The sequence below is a fragment of the Carettochelys insculpta genome, chromosome 16 (assembly GCF_033958435.1).
Source record: "Carettochelys insculpta isolate YL-2023 chromosome 16, ASM3395843v1, whole genome shotgun sequence".
In the NCBI taxonomy this organism is placed as follows: domain Eukaryota; kingdom Metazoa; phylum Chordata; order Testudines; family Carettochelyidae; genus Carettochelys; species Carettochelys insculpta.
The window spans coordinates 16,467,956-16,492,762 of record NC_134152.1 but is presented as its reverse complement, the minus strand read 5'-3'; the positions used below and the strand labels follow the sequence as shown (position 1 = coordinate 16,492,762).

General features: G+C 44.2%; 1 protein-coding gene and 1 long non-coding RNA gene across 2 annotated transcripts in view; one reads left to right on the top strand and one right to left on the bottom strand.

Moving 5' to 3' along the window:
• Positions 1-1,781: 1,781 nt before the first annotated feature.
• LOC142021885 (uncharacterized) lies at positions 1,782-17,760 on the bottom strand. The gene is made up of 2 exons (XR_012647807.1): positions 17,624-17,760; positions 1,782-1,970 (listed from the first exon to the last, which is right to left on the bottom strand). It is a non-coding gene; the product is annotated as an uncharacterized LOC142021885 (long non-coding RNA).
• MRTFB (myocardin related transcription factor B) overlaps positions 17,699-24,807 on the top strand; it is a 249,810-nt gene continuing 242,701 nt past the window's right edge. Inside the window, exon 1 of the mRNA XM_075011145.1 lies at positions 17,699-17,793. The gene's annotated coding sequence lies outside the window, so the exon portion shown is untranslated. The remainder of the gene's footprint in view (positions 17,794-24,807) is intronic.

The following is a 24,807-nucleotide window of genomic DNA, read 5'->3' as shown; positions in this document are numbered from 1 at the left end:
GATCCCTGGCCCGTTCTTTAGAAAAAGCCAGGGCTGTGTGGACTCCTTCTGTCGAAAGAGGGGATCAATCATTTGATCCACTTTTTTGTGTGTGGACGCACTCTTTCAAAAGAAGTTCTTTCCACAGATTGCTGTAGCATAGCTGCAGCCCATGTGTGTAGAAAGATGAGTTGTTATGTATCCGCTTTGTCCTATATAACATTCATTCATTGACACGGTATGATTTATTGGCACTACAACAGAGAAATATATTGGTAGCATGCGTATTACAGATCATTCATGGAGCTATGTTTTAAAATGTCCCTTATTGCTGCTGCCTCAGCATGGTTACTGGTGGATGGCTGTGCAGGCATCTGCAAGTAAGCCCTGCCTATGGCCTCAGCCTCAAAATTACAAATGGACAGGAAGGTGTCCTGCCTGGATTCTCAAATGCTGAGCAAAATAGCGCACACTGTAATCACAGTTGGGACATTAGTTTCAGAAAGGTCCAAATGGGCCAATAAGCACCTGAACTCCACTTGTAAATGGCCAAAAGTGCATTCAACCACCATTCAGCACTTGCTGAGTCTGTGATTAAAGTTTTCCCTACTGCGGTCCAGTGCTCCTGTGCAGGGCTTCATAAGGGAAGGAAGCAGCGGGTAAGCATGGTCGCCCAATATAATAATAGGCATCTGCACATTGCCAATCGTGATTTTCCAGTCTGGTAAAAAGTCCCATCCAGGAGCTCTCTGTACAGCCCAGAATTTTGAAAGATGTGTGCGTCATGAAACCTCCCTGACCAGCCAACATTAATGTCGATGAAATGACCTTTGTGATTTACCAACCATGGAGAAGTACCTGCAAAACCATAGAGAGGTACCTCTTTCAGTGTATATAATCAGAGACCAAGTGGTTGGGGGCCAGGATGAGGATGTGCATGCCATCTATTGCCCCCACTGCATCAGGAAACCCCTGGACAGCAAAGCCATTCACTATTGCCTGTACATCTTGCAGGATCACAATCTTCTTGAGGAGATGCTGACAGGTTGCATGGGCCACCTGCATCACCACAGACCCCACTGTAGATCTGCACACCCTGAATTGCCACTGACTGGTAACTGTTGGTCATTGTAAACTTCCACAGAGCAATTGCTACTCACTTCTGAACTGTTACAGCTGGCCTCATTCTCGTGTTGCTGTGCTTTGAGGGGTGGGGGGGAAGGGGCATCACAAAGTTCCACAAAAGTGGACTTGCACATGTGAAATTTCTGCACCCACTGCTGGTCATCCCAGGACTCCAAAACAACGTGGTCCCACTTCACTATCACCAATTCATCCAGGGCAGCCAGCAGCTCTGAGTTCTTCGACAGCAGTTGTGAGATTTCCTCTTCAAAACCAGCAGCAGCAGCATGATACTGAACCATCACTGAGCTTTGTAATAGAAGGCAAAATTGCATGATAGCCAGTGTGTTTGCCAAAATGATGTGTACTATGAGTTGAAGCATTTGGGGATCCATGCTTGTGCTCAAGGAGAAAATGCTGCAAGAAATGGAGTCATCTCCAGTTTGTTTTCGCGCGGTTACTGGGTGCTCTGAATTCTGGGACAGTGCTTTGCATTCTAGGATTCAAACATGAAACACCCACAAGCAACGGGACTAAGGCACTGTGGGACTGGTACCCACAATGCACTGCTCATGCTGTTGAACTTGCATAGAGCAATGGGGACATGGAAACTCGACACAGAAAAAGGTGGGTCAAATTTCAAGAAGCTTTGTGGACACTTAAATTCAAATTAATAAGAATTAGGTTAAAAATCAAATTTATTAAAAATGAGATTTATCTCTGAGTGTGGACCCAGCCTTAGTTCCCTTTTTTCAGCCTCTGAAGTTTGGAGCACCTCTTGGAACATGTCCTCCTTGCTGTGCCTCGTTGCTTCCTTACTCAGCTGAGGCGCAGCACCAGTGTCTAAGGGGCTTTCCTGAGGGCCGCATCTGCAAAAGCACAAGAAACAGAAGCATGATTGTTAGTTCACATGCAGCATTGACCCATTACAGTAAAATGCTTTTCTTTTAACATACGAATCACATTCTTACTGTCCCTCGGCAAGACATAGCTCAGAAAAACATCGTAAAGACAGTGAGACCTGGGTGCTGGTTGGGCATTCAAGAGGGGGGTCTAGGTGGGTTTCTTAAGGGGATCAGTGTAAATGAGTAGGAACAATATTGTAAGTTCTGCCACCATTTTCCACAGGCAGTGGTCACTGATGCCGTTACCTCACGTCTAAGGATAAACAAGAGTGTATTGCCTGCACGCATGCAGTTTCAGCGTGTCACTTTGGTCCCTGTGCAAGTGATTGCCAATCAGAGTGAGAAATTTTCCTACAATGGAGGAGGGAACAAACCAGTTTTGTCAAGAAACCTCGACAGAGTATTGGTAAGTACCTCCCAGAAAGTTTCCTAGAGAGCTCTCTCAGGGGTGCCTGTGAAATCTCAGTGTGCAGTAACACATTGTTTCACTACGTGACTTTACTGTCCAGGGAAATGTAGCACGTGCTCAAACATGGCAAGTCTTGTACGTATCTATCCCATCACCCAGCTCTAGAATATACACAGAAAAGAGCAGCGCTACCAGCATCAACTGAAAAATATCATTTACCAGAGCCCTCTTCACGTGCAACATATGTGCCAGAGATTGATTGCTGAGACCTGTCTAGAGAGGAAAAGAAGTCCTGACTCACTGCATCACCAGACAACACTGCAGTGTGTTCTACATCATCCTCCAACTAGACTCCTCTCATCCACAAGATCATATTCAAGCTTAGGCCCACTTCCTGTTTCCTTCAGCCCTGCTGAAATATCCATGGAGTTCTTGGAGGCAAGGATGGCATCCAGCTCCTTAGAAAATGGCTGGCTTTTGGTGCAGCAGCATCATGATGGTTTGCCACTCATCCCTTCTGGTACACCTGTCTCAGCTCCTCTCTCTGTGTGTGGCACTGCTGCCTGTCCTATTTGTAGCCCTTATCCAATAAGCCATGAAAACTCTGCTCATAGGCATCAACGTTCATAAGGCTGAAGCAGAACTGGGATTGCACAATGGCCTCTCCCTACCACGCCAGTGGACTGAACAATTCCGGTGTGCTTCTAGCAGAGAGCATTTGCTATGTAGAGCCGCCGTGGTCAAACAGTGAGATCTGATGTGAGCTGTCCATGCCAATCAAGTAGGAAATGGAATTTCAAAAATTCCTGGGCCTTTAAAAGGGCGTGTGGGCATGCAAGTGTGTATGTGTACTCCTGTGTATGTGGGTGAAAGGCAGCAGAGTTTGAAACGCTGACTGGAATGATCAAGAAGTGCATTGTGGGACAACTGATGGGAGGCCATTTACAGTAACATTAACTAAATGTGGTGTCTACACTGACACTTTGTGGATATAACTTTGGTCCAAAAGGCTCTGCATCTTTTGTCAGCAAAGCAGGAACATTATGTTAGCAGAAGGAGCATTGTTATGTGTGCATGGTCACTGTTTTGTTGACAAAATCTGGCTTTTGATGAAAAAAACATGTGGCATAAAAAAGGTCTCAGTTAATTAATAGTGCTTCAATAGATGCTGTGGTTACTGCCCACCTCTAACAGACTTGAGACACTACTTCTTTCATATTGCTTTTTCTTTATGGAACCTGGGAACCAAGATGTCATGAGAACATACAAAAGGGTAGACCAATGGTCCATCGAGACAAGTATCCTGTCTTCTGGCAGCAGCCAATGCTAAGAAAGCAGAGGAGGACAATCATCAAGTGTTGTCTGGTCACAGCATCTGGCAGTTGGAGGCTTAGAAACACCTCTTCCATTTCTAGGTTTTTGGGGTTTTGTTTTGTTTTGTTTTTTGCACCAACTATTTAAGATATGGGCACACTATGGATTGATACAGTGTGATAGTTACTCTGATCGAGTCCTGTTCTCTGGTGTAGCTAGTCTCGGCAAAGCCATGGTCAGGATCCAACAGATTCAAGACAGGAGTCCTTGATATCAAGGTGGAGCAGGCACTGCTCCCACTCCCAGCACTGTTACCAGCACCACAGCCCTTGGGACTTTCCAGCACTGGTGCCACCCTGGCAACATCAGTGGCAACTGCCAGTCACGATTTTGGACCCCCAGGGACTAACCCCAAGCCTAGGGACCCTGATTTAAGACCACGTGGATGGTGTCAGCACGGTGAGCCCTGCCATTGCATACCCCAACAGATGTCATTGGCCAGAGTACACATCTGCTCATGCAGCACCAAGGTCCCCTTTGAGGGTGCAAGGCCTGGTATTAAGTCCCCTCCCACGATGGTGCACAGCACAAACCTTCACTCTGGAACCAACCTCAGCACCAGAACCAGATATTTCAGAAAGTCAAGTGGCTCCAGACTCTCTCTCTTGGGAGCTGGAGGCCCAGGAAGTCCCTGTCCTACAGGCCTCCTCATCTTCAGCCTCAGGAAGAAGTGCTCCCCGATGTCCAGGGCAGGGAGTGTGGCCAGTACCTCAACCACCATGCTCAGAATTTCAGACAACAGGCAGATATTACTGAGGATGCAGACCCTTAGTTGGACATCTTTGTCCCCTGGATGTCCTTCCAGAATTGCTCTTCTGCTCATCAAAACTACCCAGACTGAACACCCTGGCATCCATAAACCGTACAGCTAAAGGGGCTGAATGCTGTTACTTCTACGAGCACTTCTTCACACATCCACAGCCGTGGTCCCTTGTGATGGACACTGTAAACCACAAGGAGCACCAGCGATAACCCAGACTTGTGCCTAAAAAAAGTTAGACCATTTAGAGCACAAGGTGTAGTCCACAGGGGATTTACAACTTACGGGCATCAACCACTAAAGTGATAATAGTTTTGTTCCTGGGGATGGGCTTGCTCAATGCCAGGAGCTCCTTCCTTCAGACTCCCGTCAAGAATTTGCTGCCCTGGTTGAAGAAGACAAGCTAGTCACCAGGACTTCCCTTGAGTGGTCTTGGACTTGGCAGACTCAGTTGCCTGTACGATGGCCAAAGCCTCAATATGAGAAGGGACTCATGGCTGCAGATGTAAGACATTACTCTGAAGGTCCAGACAACCTTGCAAGACCTCCCATAGGCAAACCATGAGCTCAAAACCCAACTTCTGATGCTATACACGGGGACAAAGCACCAGGTCCCATGCAGAATCCTTTGGCAACTGTTTTTCCCACTTCTGCTGTGTTTGGGCCTGAATTACCTCAGACCGTTGGGTCTTGGGCAAAGTGGAGGAAGGATACTCTATCTAATTCCATTCCCTTCTGCTCTCCCATCCCACTTCCCTGTCCCTCTTCAGGGACCCTTCTTTGAAGCAACTTTGCATGAAGGAGATGAACACGCTTCTCACACTGGGTGCCAGGGAGTTCAGGGGCAAAGGATTTGTCTCTTGATATTTCCTTATTGCCAAAGTCCATGGCAGGCTCAGACCCATTCTGGACCTATGGAACCTAAACATAATTATCAAGATGCTTAAGTTTTGCATGGTCTCCCTAGCCGCCATCATACCCTCCGTCAATCTCGGGAACTTGTACGCCACCCTTGATTTGAAGTATGCATATGCCATATCTCTGTTATCCAGGAGCTTTTTTCTGCCAGAATGCCCGGGAGCAGTGTTCCAGCACCTTTTTTCAAAAGCCAGCTGGGCAGCTCCATCCAAGCCACATGTGGCTCTTTAGGAGCCATTTGCAGCTCTGGGTGCAGACGCCTCTGGCTGACTCCTCCTCCACTCCCTCCCAGCCCTGCCTGCCGCACTGAAATGCTGGCAGAGGGTAGCCATGGGGAGGAGGCAGCGGCAAAGCACAGAAGGTAGGGGGTGCGGTGGGACGGGGGAAGCGGCTTGGGGCAGTACAGGATTTAAGCCAGTAGGCAGGCTGTGGCCACATAGGGGTGGGGTTTAAGCCACCAGGGGTGGTTTGGGGCTATGCGGTGGGGGGTAAAGCCACTGTGGGGAGTTGCCCAGAGGCCACGTAGTCGGGCAGCTCAGGCCCCATGTGAGGGCATTAAGCCACAGGGGAGTGGGTTGGGGCTGCATAGTGGGGTTTAAGCAATTGGGGGGCAGCTCTGGCACCCTGTGGGGTGGTTAAACTGGCAGGGGTGCAGGTTGGGGCAGTCTGTGGTGGGTAAGCCCTTGAGGGGAGTTGGCTTGGGGTCCAGGCCAGGGGAGTGATAAAGCCACCAGGGTGGCTTGGACCCCATGGTGGGGGGTGACTCAGGCCCTGCCAGGGAGTGGTAAAGCCCTTGGAGGGCAATTCAGGCCCTGTTGAGGGTTAGTTAAGTCGCTAGGGGCAGTTCAAACCCTGTGAGGGGGTGGGTTTGGCCCTGCTAGAGGGCATTTAAGCCACTAGGGGGTGACTTGGGACCTGCCAGGGGGTGTTTAAGCCTTTGGGGGATGGCTTGGGCCCCACGGGGGGCATCTCAGGCCCCACTGGGGGGCAGTTAAGCTGTTGTGGGGAGTGCCTTGGGCCCGAACTGGAGGCAGCTCAGGGCCTGCCAGGGGGCTGTTAAGCCATGAGGGGGTGACTTGGGCCCTGCTGGGAGATAGTTAAGTCACCGGGGGGCACCTCAGGCCCCACTGGGGGACAGCGAAATCACCGGGAGTGACTCAGGCCCCGCTGGGGGTGAGGTTAAGCCACCGGGGGGGGTGACGTGCCCCACCATCGGGTGGTTAAATGGCCGGGGGGCAGCTTAGACCCTGCCAGGGGGTGGTTAAGCCACCAAGGGGGGGGTAGTTTGGGCCCCACCCAGGGGGAGTTAAGCTGTCAGGTGGGATGTTGAGCCTCGGGCTGGGTAGGGGCAGCTTGGGGCTTGAGTTCCGCCACCTTTTTTTCTAGAAAAAGAGCACTTCTATTATCCCTGCTCACAGGTGGTTTCTCAGGTTTCTGGTAAAGGACTATCAGTATCAGTTTGTGGAACCACCATCTGGGCTCTCCATGGGCCTGGGATATTCACCAAATACATGGCAGGAAGCACAGGGTACGTATGCACACATATCTGGATGAATGACTGACCAGGGCAGGTCCAGGAAACACATTCTAGCACACATTGCCATTCCAGGCCCAGCTCTGATGACCTGGGTCTCTTCCAAGTCCACCCTGTTTCCCAACCAAATAATAGAGTTTATTGTCACTCTGTTGAACTTCACAATGGTAATGGCCTCCCTGTCAGAGAGCCACTTTTGGGCCATGTCAGGCCCCACCAGCTCCCTTCAGCAGTTCCTTACTACCCCAACATGCCTGCATGAGACTCTTGGGTCACATGGCAGCCTGCACCTATGTGGTTCAACATGACAGCATGCGGCTACACCTACTGCAGTCATGGCTAGCCGAGGTCCATGGGTCCAGCAGACAGTTCATGGACAGACTAGTAGTCCTCCCAAACCACCTCCTCCCTTGAATGCCCTAAACCATTTTGTAAGTCAACGTAACTCTTATTTCCAATAGTGGAGAGGATGAAAGGCTTCCCCAAAATAGCCCAACACCTTTAGTCATGGATCACATCTTGCATTAAGGTATGTTACTACCTAGCTAAGGTCCCAACACTGGCAATAATGGCCCATTTTACAAGGGTGCAGGAGTCTTCTGGAGCATTTTTTTGTACAGGTCCCTATCTAGGACATCTGTTGGGCAGTCAAGTGGTTGTCCATCCATACCTTCATGTCTTACTATGCCACCACTCAGCAAGCATGAGATAAAGTGGCTTTCAAAAGGGAGAAACTACTGTTGAATATTAGAATGCACATCACCAATCACTCCAAGAACAAAAAGAACAGTTACCTGCTTTTTTGTAATTGTTCTCTGAGACGTGTTGCTGAGATTTATTCCAAATCCCACCCACTTCCCCTCCAGCAGAATAATGACAAGGGACAGAGTGTAGGTAGTTGGCAGTGTCTTATATACCAGGTCTTGAAGGCACCAGACTGGTGGGCTTGAAGGCCAACCCAAATGTACTGCTAAAAGAAAAATTCTCTGATGATTGTGCATGTTGTCATGCACATACTTGTTGGAATGGATATGAGCAATACACCTTGATGAACAACAGTTACAAAAAAGTAGGTATCCATTTTTTTCTTTGAGTATAATATTGCACTGTAAAGTCTAGACATCTTTGTTCCTAAAGATTTTATGTTCATATGTGATTTATTGCAAGAAGAATCTCCAGCATCTCTAGATCATTGATCACTTGATGGGTTGAATCACAAAAATTACATTGCGATTGTCTGGTGTGCTGAGTGAACCCTGCCTTCCTGCTGTGTGGGTCTCCCCACCACCCTATCCTGTTGGTTCAGAAGCTCTAGTCTCCCCCAGCAATGGCGTATAACTGGAGTAACTGCTCCCCGTACAGCAACACAGATACTGAACCAGTTCATCTCTGGGAAGACTCAGGTTTAAGGGCTCAGCACCCAGGAAACCAGCCCACAAAGGAGATCACAACCCCAAATAAATCCATATTACTCTGTGTACAAATTATGCACAGAGAAAAAACTCATGAGATCAGATCAGCCCTCTTTATCAATGAGCTGGAGGTATGCACAGTGGCTTCTCCCCTCCCACACATTACAATTATTTGCATTGGCCCTGATAATAAATGTGTTTTTATTTAGCATAAAAAGTAGGATTTAAGTGATTACCTTGCTCTGACTGTTTTGACTCACAAACTGCTAAAGTAAAATGAACAAAACACGCAACTAATCATAATCCACTCAGAAACTTGTTTCATGCAAATTCCTACCCTAAACAGTTGATCCAAATATCTCTTTCACAAGGTAGGCAGCCTTCTAGCTTGGGCCCAGTCCTTCTCTCTGCTCAGTCTTAGATGTTTCCAGCAAGCACAAAAGATAGTAAGTGGGGGGCCTCCTGGAATCTGGCAACTCTATTTCTTGTTTGGTTTCCCCACTTATATTGCTTTTGCCCAAGGTGGGAATTCTTTACGCTCAGTTCCACTTTTCTCACCTCAAGTGGAAAAGTACCACATCCAAAATGGATTTCAGCATCAGGTGGCTTGACCACCTGTCTTTCTGTGACCACCCACAAGTTGGACTTATGAGATAAACAAGACTATTCACAGGTCGTTCATTAATCACCAAGCCATTCAATTTCTGGAGTATCAGTAACGCCCCTCATCAGCACATATAGAATTTATAAGCAGATCCATATTTCATATTTCTAACTTAACATACAAGAATGACACTTGCACAGAAAGAGGATATACGGATTCAGTTGCTTGCAAGATTAACCTTGTTAAGTTGCATGAGACTTTGTCTAAAATGTGTTTGAGTTACGCAGATTGATAATTGTAAGCCAATTTTCATAAAGCATGGGAAGCCCCGTGACGCATACAGTGGAGAGCTTGCTTCCCGGACATTGCCTCCATCAATTTTCCAGTCAAGAGCAAAGGTAATTAGATTTTTGTCCTTTCTGAAATTATTCATATAGTCTAATTATTGTCTGAATTTATTTTCCTCCTCCCATATGTTCTGTTCCTCTTGCTGCATTGTTTTTCTATATGTGCTTCTCTGCCATCTGGCCATCTTCACCAGTTCCCTTGTCCTTTGTTTCTTGTAACCATTTGAGTTTCTGAATAACTTTTCATTTTTTTCTATATTGCCTCTCATTCATTTGTCTGGAACTATACTATCTTTCTGTTGCCTGTAGTTTTATAAATATTAAATTCCTTTAACTTTTCCTCATACTTCAGAAAATTGTCAGGTCTGTAGGTCAGATTCTGGTTTGTGCTCCATTCTCTTTGTACTAATCAGGTGGTGCAAAGAACTCTCAGCTGGCATAGAGGTGACTCTCCACCTTAAAGTAAGCTGTCCTCACTTGAAGGAGGAAGCATGCTGGAGATGTGGCTTCTCCTGTCCTCTATTAGCGTAGCTCAAAACAGTCAATGGAGCTGCACAAAATCACAGTGCAATGAATTGCCTTCATGAAACGGCAACACCATCTCCTCTAGTGAAGAGAGCTCATGGTGGAGAAGTTATCCTTTTATGAACTGCTTGAAATCATACACAGATTCTTTGAATAAGGCTAGACAGTTTATTACCTCTCTAATCTTACATTCCAATCATCATGTTGACTTTTTTTGCTGCAGCCTTGCAATCTGTCGTTCATTATGAGTATCCAATCATCTGTAATTTTCTCTCACATGATTTCAAACAGATGTTCTCTTGATTTGTAATTTTATTTAGCTCGTACTGGAGTTAATAGCTTCAGATTATTCTGTATTTTTCTTTTTCTGTTTGCCAGTTGTTTTAATATTTTAATGCCATGACTACAGTATCAGAATTACTAACATCTTGGGAAGGGAAGTTGTTCATAATACTGTAACGTTCATAATTCTGAACACAAATGTTATTGCTGTTTTTCAAAAGTTTACGACTGAATGTTGAAACTTTATTATGCAGGGGAAAAATGCTGCTTTTAGTAATCTGAATTTAAATGAAACAAGCACATAAGCAGTTCCTTTCTCATTTTTTTAGACTTTCATTTTTTAAAAATAACTTGCATTTAACATAGTACTGTACTGAAATTGCTTTTTTGTTTTGTCTCTGCTGCTGCCTGATTGCATACTTTTGGTTCCAAATGAGGTGCAAGGTTCATCAGTCAGTTTATAATTCTGAGATTCATAAGTGAAGTTCTACTGCGGTTTATATTTTGTTGGCTTATTAAGATTATCACATAACTTTCTTAATTCCCTTTGTTGTTAGCCTATGTAAACATGACATTTTGTAAAAAAAGACTGTTTTCTGCTTGATCTTTTATGGGGTGGAAGAGGCTGTTGCCTCCTCTAGAACAGATAATAGAAGGAACAAATACGGCGGGATCATATGTACCCTAGTTCTAAGCCATTAATATCAGTTCTGGTGCTGCCTTCTTGTTGCTTTACATATGGATAAAGTAATCTTTTCCCTGGTCTCTCACAAGTGATTTGCATTACTCCTCTCTCCACTTCCCTCCCAAATCATCTTAGTTAGAGGAAACATACTCTTTTCTACAGGAATGCAAATTTCTCTGCCTCCAGTTTTCTAAAATACTGTGGAGACTATTGTGACAGGAGTTCCCAGGGTGCAAGGTAGATTGTCAACCACTGAGCGCTGCTTTCTACCAGACTGGGGTATCCCTCTCCTTCTGTGATGCTGTATCAAGGCAGAAACCTCTGGCAGGCACTGTATATCCCTATAGGTCTGCAGGCAGGGACATGCCCAATTCTCAGCCATTCATGAACCAGAAATAGGGAGGTTCCAGCAATTCCTCTGCTTCTCAGCATTGCACCCCAGAACAGAACTGTCTAGCATTGACCAAAAGCATGTTCAGTGTAAGTTCATTACCCAGTCCACTGCTCTGTCAATGTGTGGAGGACACAGATTAACTTTTGTAAACTGAGCTGAGACTTCCCAAGCATTTCAACCAAAACACATTGTTTTAGGTAAAATATAAAACAACTGTATTAGCTAATGATAGATGGATACATAGCAGGCATAGAAATCAGAGTTAGTTACTTAAGAAAGAAAATACATTTGCAGTGTGAGGACTACAAAATAAACAGATTTTGAATCAAGCAGTGTCTTGCCCTGAGAGATGACACAAAGTCAAAGATCTTTACTATACAGCCTGGAACTCTTTCCTGGCCTGGGACCACAATCCCCAGTTCTCAAAATCTTTGTCCTCCAGAGATATCTTGCTAATTCTCAATGGGAGAGAGAGTGGGGCCAAGTGATGATGTCACTTGCTCTCTTCTATAGTTGCTTCCAGCTTGTTGGAAAGGTCTCTGCTGAGAGAAGAATCTTCCCTGGCAAGCAGTCTCCATTACCGTCAGTTTCTCTCTGAGCAGTCACACTTGTACACAGTTCCTGGGATAGGGGATTCTTTCTTTGAGTACTCTATAAGGGCTGGTGGAGTCCCCTTGTGCACTGTAAATCCCTTCCTAAAACTCAGTGGGCTTTCTGGCTGGCTAGCCCCAGTGTGAAAAGAAAGGGGAAGGTTCATTAGAAATCAGGAACCTGAAACTGACAATGCCAGGAACAATGGGGAGAGGCTGATGCCCCGGTCAGCTTGATTGAAAAGGGCAGACAGGGTAATGAGGGAATCAGGAGGCCAAGGATTCCCATCCTGCCTGTGAGCTGAATCTGCCTGGGTGATACTAAGTGGGGTGCAGCTAAGGAGAAAACGTGCTTGAGCTGAGCTGGGAGCAGAGCCGTGCCAGCTAGAGACAGACGCAGCAGAGCCATGCTGGGAGAAAAGCTGCAGCCAGAGATCTTAAGAAACTATATAGAGAGCAGAGCCTGAGTTACAGTGCAGGAGCAGAGCCATGCTGTGGGGAGAGCTGCAGTCAGAGACCCTGAGCTACAGCATGGAAACCAGACCCATGCAGGGTGTGGGGCTGCACCCACAAAGCCGGAGGAGCCAAGGAAGCAGCCCAGGTGCTGGAGGCAGCACAGCTGAGAGTAGAGCAAGAGCATGCTGGGGCTGGGTGCAGTGAGCAGCAGGGAAGACTTTGACCTGTCCTGATATTCCAAACACACTGTTCTTCAGGTCTCTGTCAAAAAATGGAGTAATGTGTTTTCCCTTTAACTTTTTCCATTTTTCTCCTGTTCTCTTTTTAATTAATTTTGTTTAAAAATTATACTTGCTTTGAACTGTATGTAATCATCGCTGGGGTAAGGGAAGCATTCAAAATGAGGAGAGGTCACCCTAGCCTTTGCCCTAGGTGACCACAAGAAGGTTGGGGTTTGAGACCCCAGGCATCTTGGGTCCAGCCTTGTTGGGGATATGTAGACTCTGACCCACAGGAGAGTGGAAGGGGAGCCCTTGGAGTCAATGAAGCCTCTGGGTAAAGGAAGTGGGAGCAGGGACTCACATTCTTTTGCTGGCCCATTTCACTCGGGTAGTGTAGAAACCAGGAGAGTGCCCCTCAATAGTGGGACCATTTCCCCCATTTAAAACTGTTTGGTTTTCCATTGTTGTACCTGAAAGTCTGTCTATGGGTGTTCCCAAAATCATGTTTTTTTGGCAATACCTCATAACCTGACATATAATGATAGCACATACAATCAACAAGCTATTAATGTTCAACAGGTTGAGATTTTTAAAATGAGAAAAGGTATATTTGGGACAAAACATATAATTGTATCACCATGGTGAATATGGTGATTCCAGGGTGCAAGCTGAAGTACAATGTTTCACAGCTATGTTGCGTCTAGGAGTAATTAAATATCACACCCTAGTACACAAATTATGATGTATAATATAAACTGTAATCTAGATCTCATTGGATTTTGTAGATAGGTTACTGACAAATTTCAGTTAGCCATCCATATCTTATTTTTATGTTCTCCTTTATTTGGTGCCTCATGTTTCATATAGAGGCAACATCAGAGATACTTTTCTGTATTTCTGCAATAATTATTTAGATAATCTTATACTCTTATTCAGATTCACCATTTTGAACAATTAAAATATTGTCTGCTATTTGTTGAAAATGTTTTTTTATTTTCATTTTTTCGTTGTAGTTGTTTCTTTTTCCTTGAAACATACATGGTCACCTAATTTAACACTTAAATAGGTTCTGAATCTGAATTTTGTCCATGTGATCTTTTCCTGGCAAAGTAATTGCAAGTCCAGCCATTAGAGCTTATCATCACAACTTATCTTAATGTATGTAAATATTTTAGGAGTATTTGCAGATATCTTAATGTAGGTGCTTTGTCCTCCTTCCAGTTCTTAGGAAAACAGACATTATTGTCATTCTCCCTCCTTTACTCTCCAGTCGCTAAATTATGTCTATGAAATGCATGTGGAGATAACATTTGTTTTAATAAAGCAAATACCCTGATTATTCAATGAATTTGCAATAAAGGACATGTCATAACTTAATTCCCTTGGCAGTTCCATGTGACCTTGCCTCTTCAGTACAGTTAAAATTCAAAATGCTTAGGGCTGGAAGCAAATGAATGGCAAATCAGATTGTTTCCTGTTAATTTATACATTTTGGGTGCATTTTAGAGTTCATTAATGAGGGCTTTTCTGTTCAATTGCTGTAGCTCCTTAAACCATAGTTTTATTCCAGCAGACTTATTTTGTTCATTTTACTTATTTCAGAGAAAAGCGCTGAAGATTTAGTCTTTGTTAGAGTGATAATATTCAAGTTATCGTATTCCAGGTAACATTACTTCAAACACCTGATATTAGAGCTACACATTAGAAAGTGTAAGAGATGAAGTTAGGACATGCATGTTTTCAAGAAGTTTCTAAGGAACGGTTTAACTCTCAGAACTGTGCAAATTTAAGTAGTGGCCATAGTCATGGTTTGATAAATCCTGTCAATTTCTGTACAGAGGTTTACACTAGGCTAGATTATGCTTGTTCTCTCTTCTAATGGTTTGAAGTTCCCTTGATGATTACACACTTAAAGTAAACCAAATATATTGTAAATTGTCTTTTAATTGTGTTAGCCTGTTTTCAAGTATCAGCATTATAAAATACTATTTACCAACTTTCAACACTTATCTTTTGTCAGGTCTATATAACTAATGGCCAATGTAATAGCTGCTACCTGTGGTAGGTAATGGGGCAACAGTACCTTGTTTACTGTGTAAGCAACGCTATCTTTAGTTGCCTTTTAATGTGCCCTTGGGGGGGATGTTTTGGGGATATAAAATTAAATTTTAAAATTAAAATTAAACTTGCAGTCAGTAGATCCTTAGGGAACTCTTTTTGCAACCTTGTGGTGCCCTGGGTCTACACATTGTTCTGTGAATCCATTAACTTCTGGAAACCCGCTTTGGTATGCCAATGTTATGCCCCCGCATTGTAGCTGCGCTAGAGAAATTACAGAAGTGACACTTTGTGTCTTGGACTTTAAATTTGGAAATCTGTATAGTCATGAAGGGAGAATGCCTAGAGATTAAATCTTCAGATCTACCCTATTATGTATCTAAGGATTTTACCTCACATCTTTATGGTGTCTAAGGAAAGTAGGGAGTACATAATGCTGTCATTGTCGCCTCACCTTCTGCAGGACTAGGAATCAGGAGGCACTTTGTTTCCTATTTTCTCTTCTTCCCTTCTGCCCCAAGGAAAGCATAGAATCCAAATCAATTTAGGATAAAAGCTTACAAAGTATAGGCAATCTTCCATGTTGCTCAACAAAATGCATTTTTCTTGTTATACCAAATCTTTGGTTAATATTAATTTGTAAAATTGACTAGCCTTAATGAATTAGTAATCCCAAATTTCTCAATCTGTTTTATGGTTTTTGTCCTTACATCTGTCTTGCTATGTAAAGACAGATGCAAAACAATTAACTTTCCCCACTTTATTTTTAAACATTTAAATGTTTAACAAGTTAAATGATTGAAACTTTTCTTTCTTTCATGCATGTACCCGTTTTGTGGTACTATGGCATCAGTGGTGCAACTTCAGTGTAAGCTCTCTGGGGCCTAGACCATCCACAACTTCTGGGACTCTGATGTGCAATCACAGTAAAAATAAGTGATGCAGTTTGTGATTTAATAGAATGCCAATTTGTGGGTTTGGGGGGAAAAAAGGGAATTCAAGAGGTAATAGGTTTGTTTTCTGTGATGCAGACTGTGCAAAACAGAACAGTGCTGATTCTTCATTACTAGAACATCTCTTTCAGCTGGAATACTGTTTTCACTATAGTGGAAGCAGTTTGGTCTCCACACATCCAATGAAAACCATAACATTTTCATTAGGAAATACTCAAACTTGCAGTCTGAATATCACTCGTGTTTTTTTTTTCCTGCTACAAACACAGCCAGAGTGTTCTAATTCAGCAGTCTTAGCTGTGCATTGATCTTTTGTGAAAGCAGAGTAGAATTCGGCATTTGTTTTTTCTTGGGGGCTTGTAATGTGGTTCTATTCCACAGTTGTTCGGTCCAGATTTGTTGCTAAGGCTTAAGAGCAAGCCTATGTGTATAGTATAGTGCAGGCTCAGAATCATATGCTGGCATTTTGCAGAGGTACTGGAATAATCTATGCAGTGGTGATGCTGAGAGCCATTCAACCAAACCATAAAACTTGCAGGTGATGGAAAATGCTTCATGTCATGAGGTGCATTAACATACTCAGTTCCACCACGTATGGTGCTTTGCTTTGTATTTTGGGTTAAGAACTGGGGGATCTGTGCTGTTGGGTTGGGCCCTATTGTCTTCTGCATCCAAGTCTCACAATCGCAGAGGAAAGGTGTCTGGGTGTGGACCTGGTTTAAAGTGTGTAATGATCATGGTGTCGCTGGGTGGGAGTGGCGAAGGATAAGTCTGTCCCTGGCACCTGTTGCAGCAGAGACATGGAAAAGCCATACATTGCAAGAGACACCCTCAGTTGGGAAGCAGCAGTGAGTATAAACCAAGGATCTGGTCTCCCTTGCATCCCTGAGGTGAGTTGACAAATTGGGTAGTGAAAAGCTGCCGTGAGTGCAACATGCAGCCAGTGCAGATTAAGAAAAAGGACTTCAGGGGCTGCAGCTACTCAAGCCTGTGTGTTGTGTTCTGGGCTAGATCTGCCTGGTGTGGGGGAGAGAGAGCTCTGCAATCCCTGCCCCTGGGATGCACATTGCTCCGGTGAGCACAGCACAGGGAAGTTCTGTCCCTCCACTAGCCGTGGTTGCAGTCCCCCCCACAACAGCTCCCCTGGGCTGTAACTCATGGCTAATGGGAGCTGGGACAGTGCCTACAAGCAACTGGCCCACTTGGAACTACCTATTTTCCTCCGCCAATGGGACCTGCCCTGCCCTCCCCTCCCCCCCCCATACCTCACCCCAACCCTGCTCTGTTGAATAGTAAGAAAGAGGAAGCCGTGCTAGTCTATACACTATCAAAACAAAAAGCAGTCAAGTAGCACTTTAAAGACTAGCAAAATGGTTTATTAGGTGAGCTTTCGTGGGACAGACCCACTTCTTCAGACCGTAGCCAGACCAGAAGACTCAATATTTAAGGCCAAATACAGGCAACCAAAAACAGTAAGCAAGGAGGACAAATCAGAAAAAGATAATCAAGGTGAACAAATCAGAGAGTGGAGGGTGGGGGGGAAGGTCAAGAATTAGATAGGGGCTCGTCTGCATACTTGGCTCAATCTAATTCTTGACCTTCCACCCCCCACCCTCTGATTTGTTCACCTTGATGATCTTTTACTGATTTGTCCTCCGTGCTTACTGGTTTTGGTTCCCTGTGCCTTAAATATTGAGTCTGTTCTGGTCTGGCTACGGTCTGAAGAAGTGGGTCTGTCCCACGAAAGCTCACCTAATAAACCATTTTGCTAGTCTTTAAAGTGCTACTTGACTGCTTTTTGTTTCAACCCTGCTCTGTACCCTCCCCTACTCTCCCAGTCCCCCGCCCCGCCGGCCTATAGTCCCCCACTCCCATCCCTCATCCCCAGTCCCAGGCCAGAGCCCCGCTCCCCAACTCAACCTTCATGCTTGGACCCGATTTTGGCCCCACAAAGCCTAATAGCCCCAGGTCTGGCCCCGCCCACAGCTCCCCGCCCCCGCCAGGCCGAAGCCGCCCTCTGAGAAGGGGCAGGCTCCGGGACGGTGGGGCGGGGAGACAAGAGGGAAGAAAAGACCCGGATGGAGAAGGCCCTTACCGCTTCTCCGCCACCCTCACGTGCGAGGCGGCCGGAGACCAGAGCGCGCGCACCTACTCCCCCGCCTCTTCTGTCCGCGGGCCAGCGAAGTGAGCGCGCAACCCGCACCCCAGAGAAGTCTCGGCCGCAAAACTCGCGAGAGGACATGTCCGCGGCTGCGGCGACAGAGGGTGAGTGAGGGGCGGACGGGCAGTGGCTGCCGGGTGCTTCCATGTGGGGTCCGCGGAGGAGGACACGTCACGTGACCGGCTGTGCGGTAGCTGAGGGCGGGGGGCGGGTATTTATTCCCTTCCCCCGAGCTAAGCGCTGGCAGGGGCGTGCCTTAGCCCGGGGTCAGGTTGAGGCACTGGCACTGGCACTGGCACTGGCACTGAGGGTGGCAGCGAGGGAGCTGCCCCACTCCCGCCAGGGGCGGCTGCCTTGTCGTGGGAGGCCGTGTGACCCCGTGCAAAGGCCGGTGGTGCGGGGGGCAGCACACCAGGCGGCCCAGCCATGGGCAAGTGCCAGGATGCGGGGCCCAGATGAGCCCCTGGAAGGGGAGCCCCCTTCTCTGGGTTCTGGGCTGCCTGGCACCAGGTGAGAGGACCCCCAGGGTGCCTGTAGCTCAGCTTTTGAACAGAAAATGAACAGGGCTTGTCTACGCAGGGAAGCCGACTAGCATAATTATAGAGGTAGGACGGCGTTGCTGTAGTTACGCCCCCCCTCCAGGCTTCCTCTGCAATGAGTGGGTTTTTTTCTGGTATAGTTTATGTAGTCTTCAGAGGTGGCACTCTTAGCCAGAAAAAAGGGTCTATGTAGGGTGTTTTACTGATATAATCATACAGCTAAAATTGTGCTAGTAAATTTCCCCACGTAGAAAAGCCCTTTATACTCTAGTTAAGGTGTGGCCAACCAGCTAGCGACTAAGAGCCAGAATAGCTGTGGACAGAGTGCAAAATAAATATATACAATCTAATATGTGGCTCAATGCCCCCCCACCCCCCAGGCAGGCATTCCCAGCCCTTCACTCTTATCCTATCCGCCTTTGCTAACTGCCGTCTCCCGCTCTAACCCAGTGCCTGGGATTTACCCAAGCTGCCACAGCCCTGTGCTTGTCCCTCCAGGTGCTGGGGCATGTGTGCAGAGCAGTTTGGGTACACAGGTCTGAGCAAGAGCTGCATTTCATTGATCAAAGAGCCACATGTGGCTCAAGAGCTGTGGGTTGGCCACCCCTGCTCTAGTTTGACCATAAGATGTTGGGCTAGATCAGTGTATACTGAAGTATGGTACACATACCACCAGTGGTACATGAAACGATTTCAAAGGGTACTCAGCAGAAAATAAATTAAAAAAAAACCAAAAACAAAACCAGGAGATAAGCACTGAGATGGCACTGGGATAAGCAGGAATATCAATAAGGCTTAAGTCCTGAGAGGGGTACGCAAATGTTTTAAGTTTGGAAAAACACTGAGCTAGATTCAGGAATGCTACACAAGAAGCTAGACTAGTTCATTGTATTGAGTGTATTTGACCTTAAAATGCATGCATGGAAGAGAGAAGTTTGTCTTGTTTAAGATCATCTTGTCCTGATTATCGGTTCTCATAACTGTTCCTGTAAGCTTATTTACTCATGAAAGGATTAATAGTACTTACCTGTTTCACAGAGTTTTCTGAAATAATTATTTCTGATGTTCTTTGAGATGCTTGGACTTCGTGCAACTGGGATTTGGTTAATCAGGATTGTATGAAAAATTAATAATGTATTTGCGGCATATATGCATGTAGGTGTAAAGCAGATTAAAACTTGTGAAAGATTTTAGGATTCTTGGCATAGAAGGAACAGGATAAATACTTATGTTACAAAAAATTCCTGCATGTGTATTTGTTAAACAAATTTGCCTTACACATACTTGCCTGTACTTGTGCAATTTGTATGTTCATTTTTAGTGAATTTACTTTGTGCTTGAGAAACCGAACTGTGCAAATTAGTCATCCAAACGTTGACGATAAACTATATTACGTGACTTTTGTGAATAGTCTCAATTAGCAATGCAGCATAAATAGCAAGCTATACAGCATAAAAAATCCTAAACTTAATTTGTTGAATGATGAAGCAAATATGAGAAACTACCCATTCTTGGACTTTTCATAAACAGTAAAACACTTTGAAATTATCATATGTTATCTTCTGTGTTCTTATTAGTATGTGTAAAATATTTAAACAGAAATATCAGTCATATTAAAACATTTTACTCAATATTATGCGTACTGTGTATTTTTATTAATGTTTATATGTTTATTACTCAATACTGTAAGTACTGTATTTATTTTCATTAACGTTTATATTTAAGGGGAGCTGTTGCTCTTCCTTAACCTTATATAGGTTTCCTGTTCGGATGCAAAAATGCCCAACTTTTGAATTAATAAAATTTACTTTCTCATCCTTTGCAACACCAGTATTTGGCACTCTATGAAGCTCTGTTTTAATGTTGGTTTTCAGTCTAGTTCTGTTTTGAAGTTGCTTGATCCTTAAATACTTGGCTTCTGCTAAATAACGTGTTTCTGTGTGTTATAGTTTATTTTCAGAACTTAAGATTATCAATGCATGGTTTCTCACATCAGTTTATAATAAACTATATGGGAACTGAGGATGTCCAGTACTTTGCAGGAGATGGGCTCTACCTTTCGGAATCAGGCTATGTCTGAGCAAAGTTAAAGAAATTAGCCATTTAAAATTAGACTGGACAGAACACTAGGAAATAGCCTTGAAGAAGCTACCTTATGGTGGCCGTGAGATTTTAAAATTATTGGTCTTTTCCATATTTAGTTTGTACAATTCTATTAAATTAATAGATGCAAGAATAAGAGAGGTAATGTTAGTATTGCTGTTCAAACCTGATTTAGGATTTAGTAGAGTTAAATATTCAGTAAATCAGACATCTTAATTTGCAAAATATTTCAGTGATCATTGCATTGTAACATTTGGAAAGGAAAGTTACCTTTATTTTGAAAACTGTAATGTAGATTTTCTAATAGTTTGGGGGATAGAGAGAGGAAATAGTACTGCAGAGGTTATGTTCTGCTATTTAACACCTCTATTCTCATCCCTCTTCTCCAGCTCCTTTTTCTAACCTTTGAAGGCTATGTACTACCATCTTTGTTGCGCTTTTCTTAGCCTTGTGTCTTTAGACATCTACTACTTCTTTCACTTGTAGGGACAATAATAATTTAAAAACTTTAACTTTCACAAAGATTTTTTTTTAAAAAATGTATGCGACTGTAAAAACATGTACTCATACATCACTGACTAGAACAAATGCGTGATCTTATTAGGGCCCTATCAAATTCATGTTCCATTTTGGTGAATTTCATGGTGATAGGCTTTTAAAAATTATCAGTTTCACAGTTTCAGATATTTACATCTGAAATTTCATGGTGTTACAACCACGGGAGTCCTAACCTAAAAGAGAGGTGCATGTATTGCAAGGCAGTTGGTGACAGTTTTGTCACCTTACTTTGTGCTGTTCTGCTGACTGAGGCACTGCCTTCAGACGTGGGCAACCAGAGAGCAGCAGACAGCACAGATGTGAGGGTTGGATGGCGTGTGTGTATGGGTGGGGGTATCACTTTTTTGGGAGATCCCTGGGGTCATGGGTCTCTGTGGTACCTCCTCCTCCAGTCAACACAAGGCTCCTTTAGCCCGTGAAAGCAGGGCCTGGAGCCAGGGAGGAGCAGGGCTGGGGGAAAGGGCACCAGAACCTTTGTAGAAGCTCTGTGGCTGCATCCCGTACAGTGACCCTTCCTCTCCCTTCACACTATGGCTGAGGAGCAATGGGGCAGGAAGTGGAATGGGGTTGCAGTTTGTTGCAGTTGAGGGAGGTTGTAAGAGGTGGGTATGAGCCAGCCCCAGGAGTGGCCTTTGCAGAAGAGGAAATCCTGTCCCTCCCTATCCTGCCAGGACTCGCAGATAGAGCCAGGGATGCATGGTAGGAGTGCTGGCTGGGGCACCTGCAGCTCTGCCACTCCCTGGCAGATTTCACAGGGTAGAAAACATTGCATGGTCTGTGACGCATTTTTTATTGCAGTGAATTTGGTAGGGCGATACTTACAGATTTATATCTCGGACTTTTCACACATCTGTATTCCTAAAATTAATTATTGAGATTTTTTTAAAGCTAACCAGAGGATTTAGGTAAACTATTCTTATTAGTGTCTGTATATTATATTTTAAGTCACACATTGCACTAGTTGTCATAGCAAAAGTGCCAGAGTGTAATCACCAGCATTCTTCCTTTTAAATACCAGCTTCTGAGAAATTTCTACAGCAAGAATTCTGTTGTTCCTACTAGATTGAACAGGTTCCTTAAACATTCCAACTCCATGCAATCAGGTACGGGCTGATACCTAAAAAGGAAATATTTAATACCAAGTGTCCAGGTGTGTCCCTCCCAATGTCACAAACTCAGGCTATTATCAGTTTTCATAGCAAAAGTTTCAAAAGTTCAACTGTTTTTTTTTTCTCTTCCCCTTTTTTCCTATAAATTTTCTTATTATTCATACAGGGAATCTCTCAGCTGCCTAAATATGTTTTGATTATAAAAGAAAGTAGTAGTCTTACATTTCAAATGTTTCAGGTTCCAACTCTGCACATTCTGAATTCAGATTCTCAGTCAAGATTTCAAAGCACAGTCAGACTTGAAGTCTTGCATGTTATGCTGTAGCTATGGAGAAAAAGAAACACTTGGGCTGTGTCTACACTAGCTCCCAACTTCGAAGGGAGCATGGAAACTGGGGTGTCAGGAGAGTACTAATGAAGTGCTGTGGTGCATATGCAGCACTTCATTAAGCTAATTCTCCCCCATGGCAACTTCGAAGTGCCAGCTTGCCTGGAGCCATGGCTAACCCGCAAGTACTTCGAAGTGCCTGAGCTACTTTGCAGTCCCTTTACTCCTCAAAAGTTTAACACTTCGAAGTTGTTGTTGGGGAGAATTAGCTTAATGAAGTGCTGCATATGCACCGCAGCACTCCATTAGTAATCTCCCGACACCCTGCTTACCATGCTCTCTTTGAAGTTGGGAGCTAGTGTAGACACAGCCTTTGTCTCTTTAGTTAGATTTGACTAAAATGACAAATGTGTTTCAAGGTGCCAGAGAATCAGATTTGAGTGCATTGAAATGTGTTTTACTATATAGACTTGTAATTCATTATGATTTTCACATCACAAAACTAAGAAACTAAAATGTGGCTCAAATCCACGTGCTCTGAATAGTTTGGTCTTAGTTTTTTATTTGTACTGCTTTTTTGCTTGATTTTTAAATACATACATAGATTTTAGTATTAGTTCTTGTGGAATTATTTGTGATATTTAATTTTTAGTTCTATTGTAAAATCCATTGTAAATGTGTTGAAACTGAGAACATAAAAGCCGGGATATAATTTTAAATATTTGTAGTAAGTGTTGTCCTGTTTAACATAGGTAACTTTTACATTTAAAAGCTTAATAATTTTCTTTATTCCACAGTATAGTTTTCCAAACAGTGCTTTGGTATAATTCCTGGCAGATAAAGTAGTATCCCTTTAAATTCTAATATTTTATCACTGTCTGAAAGTGTTTTTTGTACTGTTTTTCCAAGTGATACCTATGTTTAGTATAACAGAATAGATTGTAAAGGTGGAATTCTATTTTTTGCTTTTGACAGCATTTTGTAGATGATTACTTTCAGTTGTTTCCTGTATACAGTCTGTTAGTCTTCCATTTTTTGCTTGCTTGAGTTTTTAATGCGGCATGTAGGGGAAGAGAAGTTTTTAAAATTATGAAATAGGATTGTTAAACCACAAAATATTGTTGAGGGGACTGTCACAAATGTACTGCCTGAAACTATTGTTTAAATTGTGAAATTGACTAAATTTCCTGTTGATGGTATACAATTAAAGATTTGTGATCAATATGTATATTCTGTGTTTTGGTTGCATTTTTTGTTTCTCTAAAGCAGTATTTTTTTTAAGACTGTAAAACAGCAGTCTGGGGGGCTATTTCAGGAGTTGTCAGTATTTGACTTGTCTGTACAGGTTGCACCTCTCTCGTCTTGCATGTTCGGGACCTGACCAGTCCTGAATGGGGGAAATTTGCCAGATGAAGGGAGGTCCACTGCCTCTGGCCCTCCTAGCCTGCTTGCACCCCCCCCCCCCCGTGCTGCTGGTTCCACACCTCACTGACTCCCTTACCTCCAGGCCCAGCAGCCCTCTTACTTTTGGCCAGGCTGATGGACATGTCCCCAGCTGCCAGCGCCAAGGAGGCTGGCTCCAGCACTGGCTGAGCTGCAGGATGTGGCCGTGGAGGTGCTGGCTCCAGCTGGGCTGCCAGATGCGTCCCCAGCCCAGGGGGTACCAGCACTGGAAGCAGCTCTCATTGGGCTCCCCTCTCAGCCTGAGGCTCTCTGGTCCAGTGACATTCATGGTCCTGCCAAACCACAGATGTTGCTGGACCAGAGAATCGTGGTTTTGAGAGGTGCATCCTGTCCTCCTTTAGCCACACTCTGATTCTGATTAAAAATAGCATGCACATTTTTAACAGTCAGGCCATTCACCAATTGGAACAATTTACCTAGGAGATGTGCTGGATTCCCTGTTTGTCTATTTTAAATTCAAGATTGGATGTTTTTCTACAAGATAGGATCTGCTTCAGGCAGGAGTTAATATAAAGAAACCTGTGGTCTCTGATACACAAGACGTCATACTAGGTAATTACGTTAGTCCATTCTGGACTTTTAATCTAATCATTTATGTATCTGTATTATATATGTACCTTGAAATAATTGCGGAGGACTTTTGGGTCCTCTTTTGTTCCTATTGTACTTATAAAACCCATGTGCTTTGAAGTTCAATAAGGACAAGTGTAAAGTACTCCACTTAGGGAAGAACAATCAGTTTCGCATCTGCAAAATGGGAAACGACTGTCTAGGAAGGAGTACTGCAGAAAGGGATCTACAATTCATAGTGGACCACAAGCTAAATGCAAGTTAACAGTATGACACTGTTGCAAAAAAAGCAAACATGATTCTGGGATGCATTAAGAGGAATATTGTAAGCAAGACGTGAGAAGTAATTTTTCTGCTCTATTCTGCACTGATTAGGTCTGAACTAGATTTTTATTGCATCCAACTTTGGGCACCACATTTCAGAAATGATTAGGAGAATGTCAAGAG